Below are 5,908 nucleotides of genomic sequence, written 5' to 3'. Positions count from 1 at the left end.
TGCTTCTCCCTCATCCCCTCCCCCTCCCTCTACTCCTGTGCTCTTGCTCTTGCACATGCACTCTCTCTCTCTCGCAATGCACTCTCTTGTTCTCTCAAATAAATAAACAAAATCTTGGAAAAAAAAAAAAAGGAAGTATTCAATGCAGCATTGCTAGTTTAAAGGGGGAAGGATCCATGCAGCAGGGAACATGGGCAGCCGCTAGGAACAGAGAGTGGTCCTGGCTCACGGCCAGTAAGGAAACAGGGATTTCAGTCCAACGACCACAAGGAAACAAATTCTACCAACCCCTGGTGACTTGGAAGAGGACTCCGAGCGCCAAAGGAGAACAGCAGCCCTGCTGACTGGTCATTTTAAGCTGCTACACAGGAATACAAAACGAACACCTGAGGCACAAAGAAAACTCAGCTTTCAAAAGGCTCGGCTATATCGGACTGAAGTGAGAAAACTCCTGATCATTTACTGGTACCTTGCTGTGAAGAATTAATCCAGATCACTGCTTTGTACAGATGTACATAACCTACACTCTTAGGGAAAGGGCAGGGATTATTTCCACCCTCAGCTGCAACTTGCAGTTGAAAGTCTGATCTCTTGAAATACTGAGACTCTAGCTCTTCTTGACTCTGGAATAGAGACAGAAGGGCTGGCAGACATTTTCGTTATCTTTCCGAACAGCTAGGATTTGGTAAATGGTAGGAGTGGATTGAAAGCTAGTGTCAGAAGCATGCCTACTTGTTACGTATAGAATAAGTAACTAAATGATTAACTTAATAAATCAAACAAATTACTCTTCGGGTCATTTCCAGATCACCAGTTCTACAAGTCTGTGAAAGGAATTTGAAAATACTGGCATATGTTAAGTCCCAAAGTGCTGTAGAGATTGGAGTGAGAGACAGGGGGACGTCCAAGGCTGTCTCTTGGCAGATAGCACACATGAAAGGCCTAGATTCTCATTAGAAGGGAACTGGGCTAATGTTGACACTTGACCCGTGGCATTGTTCTCCCAGTATACACAGTCTGAGTCAAGAAAACTCCTTGCCAAATGAGAATTGCTGGCCCCTTGCCCAATCACCAGGCCCTGCTTGTTTTAGAAAAATTTATTACCATAAAAAAGAGACAAATTGTAAAACTCAGACTTCAGTGTTGAAAAATTAATTAGGCCTTTGGCTCTCTCTTCTCAGCATTTGTAGAGAATTTCTTTGTATACTTAGCTGGTTCAGTGATGGGGGTTAAATATGTGTACCCTGGAGATTAACACTCTTATTGGAGCTATTTCAAGAGAGAAAGTGTGTTAGAACCGGGAGCCCATTTAGTATATCCAAAGAACATATCAGGAGAAGTCAACTAAGTCAGCGTGGTGGTTGTCAGGAATGGCTTCTTATTGGAGACAGCTTTGGGATTGGGGGGACGAAAGGTCCTTGTGTCAGGCTGGGGAGAGGTAGGGCAATCTAGCCAGAGGTTATAGAGGGTATAAAGATGGTGGCATGGGTGAGTCTGATGGACCCAACAAACTGAAAACCAGATTCAGCACTCTTGGAGAAAAAAAATCTAGCTAATGGCAGGAAAAGAAGATATGATTCTGGAGAAGAAAACAGAATGGTAGGTCTAAATCAGGGTAGTATTCATCCTGAGCCTTCCTCAGGGGTCTGGGCCTTATCCTACAAGTACCAGTGAGTTTTTGCCAAGTACATAGCATGATCACTCTCATTTCAGAATGTTATCTCTGAGGGTAGCATTGTGGAGAATCAGCCAATCCAGTATGATACCCCATTTTCTGGCTTTGCCAATGTCATGAACTGGATAAAGAATGAAATTAGCGATGGGGAGTACGCTTAGTTAGCTTTTGGGTATGTTGAATTGTAGTTGCCTGCATTGCGCACATGGATATGTCCTATTTCTGTTACTTGGGAGCTGGATTACAAGTGGAGATTCAGACCAAAGAGCTGTTGCCCTGAGCAGTGTGGAAACAGGAGCTTGCCTAGGGGAGTAGATAGCAGCGTTGTTTATTACCTCTGCAAATCAGGACACTCCTTGAGCCCATGTTGCATTGGCCAATCACTCCTGAATTTTGTTAATAAAGTAATTCACTCATTCATTCATCAGTCATCAAATTTTTAATGAGATCCTTCTATGAGGGGTGCCATTCCAGCACCAAGACAAGATGGATTTCAAAGTCCTTAACCTCATAGAGATTCAGTCTTCAGAGAGATGAAGACAAGTAACAAATTATTGAATCAGCAAATGTCAGAAAGTATAAGTGTTCTGTGGAAAAAATAAAACGGGTTAAGGAGATCAAACGTTGTTGAGGTGATGGCAGTTCTATTTTGGGTAGATTGGCCAGGGAAATTTTCCGTGAGGAGATGATATTTGAGCAAAGACCTGCAGGAGTTAAGGGGTGATTCAAGTCAAGGTCTAAAGTAAACTAGTACAAGGTTTAAAAGACCTGAATCAGGAACAGGACATTCAAGGAGAAGAAAGAAGGTTATGTGTAGCTAGAGTCAAGTGAATGAGAGGCAGAGGAGTTGAAGATGAGAGTCAAGTAGTTAACAGGTCAGGAAGGAGTTGGGGCCAGACCTGATGAGTGTGGATGACATAGGAAGCCACCAGCAGCTTCCCAACAAGCCAGTAGTGGGATCACATGTGTACTGGGAACAAATATCACTGAAAGATTAAGGTTTTATTATTATTGCTATTGCTATTATTATTGCTATTGCTGTTATTATCATGGTTCAGTTGATTCACTCACTCACTCATAAATCCTAGAAACACATTCTGAATGCTTTCTCCATGCCAAGCATGGTGGTACGCACGGGCTAGTAGGACATGACTTCTTCCATCACTGGTTTGCAGTATGACAGGCACATGTGCGTGTATCACACTTAGCACGAAAGTTTCTTCAGTGCACTTCTGACCCTACCCCTTATACCTCAGTTACAGATGAGAGAATGATTCCAATGTCATGGATCTTGGCATGTGCTCGTCATGTCACATGAGATCCCTCACTTCATTTATTATTTGGTTTTAGTCCCATTCCTCACTCTCATTCTCCTCTAAGATCCTTCATGTATATATTTCAGGTTCTATAAATTCCTTCAAAATGTGCTTTCCAGTTTTTCTTTTCCTTCCAAAATACACATGCCAGGTATGGAGTAGAGAGTATGATGCATTGAATCTTGTGTGGAGACCAAGAATTTGTAACTAAATATATGTATATAGTTTAAGCATATAATATATATACCCCCCAAGTATTGCTGAGACCTATCCCAGTGGAGGACTTTTTGAAATGGGAGACAGTAAAGTTCAGAGATATGCTGATAAACTGACACTTCTAGGGAAGAGAAAGGCCCAGACCTGTAGTATCTGCTGATGTCTGTGGTGTAAATATTCTCACCATGACCAATTTCAAGCTCAGGTTCAACAGTCAGGTTGCAAAAGGCCCAGTATTTAACAGCTGTGTGGAGGCAGGTGCAGCACACTGTCTTCCAGTTCCTCGCCTCCACCTGAAGACAAGCACATGGCTCAGCTCGTGAAGGTCGGCCATCCTGGTTCAGTGTGTTGTCCTTCCCAGGTATCAGGAAACTTCCATGTCCTTCCATGAAGAGAAAGTTAGATGGGTGTTCCAGAAACCCTGATAGGCCCATCCAGAAGTGAATTAGAGAACTGCGTTTTCTTTTCAAGAGTGGGTGAAGAAAGTTTGTTGTTAGGTCAGGGGCAGTCCTGTTGTTGGAGTACCTTGTGTGCACATGGTGTAAGCCAACTGTTAAATCCTGACATTGTGGATGCGTCTTAGCCAGATTAGAGGGATGGCGTGTGGCCATTCTCAATATTGCCTTAGAAATGTTTACGGTCCTTAGGTGACAGTGTTTACTGGAGCCACACCTGCTGTTGGTGACAGAAGAGTGCGGCAGGGCAGACAAGAGAACTCGAAAATATAGAGGGTGCTTGGATTTAGAGAGTCTGTAAAAAGAGAAGCTGAATCATTTCTAGAAGGTCGAAAGATGGCTTCCTTTGACATATGCTTCCATGTGAGTCCTGACATCTGTGAAAAAAGGCATGTTGTTTCTCTTAAGGATCTAAATGATGAAACGTAGTTGCTGAAAAGCAGAAATAATAAATAATGCCTTGGACTGAATTGTGTCCCTCCAAAATTCTATGTTGAAATCCTCAGCCCCAATATGATGGTATTTGAAGATGGGGCATTTGGGAGGTCATCAGGGTTAGATGGGGTCATGAGGGTGGAGCCCTGAGCTGATGCAGTTAGTGCCCTCATGAGAAGAGACCTCAGAGAGCTTGTTCACTCTCTCTCTACCAGCTGAGAACATGGCAGAAGGCAGCCATCTACACGCCATGAAGAGAACTCACCAGAAACCTTAATGTTGCGGACTTTGATCTTGGACTTCCCAGCCTCCAGAACTGGGAGAAAATAAATTTCTGTTGTTTAAGCCACCAGCCTGAGGTATTATGTGATGCCAGCCTGAGCAGACTAACTCAACTTCTACCACTACTATTACTGCTAGTAATAACATAAACATAGTACACATATGCTCTCCTGTAATCCGTGCAATTCTCTGTGATGTTGGTTTTAAGTGAAGAAATAAGAGAAGTTAAGGAAGCCGGGGAAGGTCATGCAAGATGGCAAATGACATCTGGGGTGGAACCCAGACTATGTGTGTCCACAGTACCCAGTCTCCACTGCTAAGCCACAATGCTTCCCAAAGGGCACCATAGTGCCTGGCCTAGGGGAGGTACTCAAAACACCTTTGTGGAATGATTAAAAATAAATGAATGATGGTGAAACTTCCAGCACAAAAAACTGATTGGGGAACACACAGAGTTTTTTAAGCTTTTAATGTAGTGGAAGATCATGCTTATGAAGTCACAGCAAAAGTCTCTGCTATGAACCTTGAAAATTTAGTTCTTTCTTGGAAATCTGGGGAAAAAAAAGAGCGTAAGCCTAAGGTAATTGTCCTTTTATACTGTTACACTTGTCATGGTGCCAGTATCCACATAGTTCCCCCAAGGATGAAATTAAAATGCTGAATTTTCATGATTGTGTGATGATTACAGACTAAGTGCTGAGGGAAGAATCATAAAGTGAAAAGACGTCTGCATGCCTTCCCAGCTGGCTAAAGGCAGCCTTGATGCTTTCTGTTATTTGCAGGAGACTTACTGCTTATGGGTTTTCTTCATATTCCTGCTGTATGGAATATTTATCTCCTGATCATCACACAGTTCCTGACTGGTCATGACCTGCGCTTTTACGAAGAAACACTTGCCAGTGCATCAGCACCATACAAAATGCAGGATATCCCACTTGCATTGAAAATAGTAGGAAAGTTTCACACTGAAGATCAGTTAGCTCTGGTACAATACATTAGTGTTTGGGATTTTTAAAAAAATACACATTTCTCACTACCAAGAACTCTTCCCCAGTGATTAGAGTGGGTTCTGCACTAGTAAATTTTGGACAGTGTACAAATGAGCTTCGCACTATACATATAAAGGCAATTCTCAGGTGAAGTTTAACTGTCCACCTTATTTACTCGTTGATGACATGTAAAAGAGAAGGCAATAATGGGAGAGAAAATCAGGTTCTGACTGCATCAGTTTAATTCAGAGATCTTCTGTTTGATTAAGGAAAAAAAGCAACAGAAAGAGAATTATGAACATAGAATTTATCTCTGTTCTTTCATTTCCCATTTTAGGGGGAGGCAGCCACACCTGTGAGGAGCACTGCCAAAGCCAGCAAGACAGACCCAGGGCTCACTCCTGGGGCTGAGCGATTTTGCCCTTGCTGACCACGGTGGAAGCAGATGAAAAGGAGCAGCGCATTGTGATGGAGTTCTCTGTTAGTTCTCCCTTTGGGCCTGGTGGGAGGGGGCACATTCATTTGTCCCGTTTTACAACT

The sequence above is a fragment of the Lontra canadensis genome, unplaced genomic scaffold (assembly GCF_010015895.1).
Source record: "Lontra canadensis isolate GAN:19392208 unplaced genomic scaffold, GSC_riverotter_1.0 scaffold105, whole genome shotgun sequence".
NCBI classification, from domain to species: domain Eukaryota; kingdom Metazoa; phylum Chordata; class Mammalia; order Carnivora; family Mustelidae; genus Lontra; species Lontra canadensis.
This window is presented reverse-complemented; position numbering follows the sequence as displayed.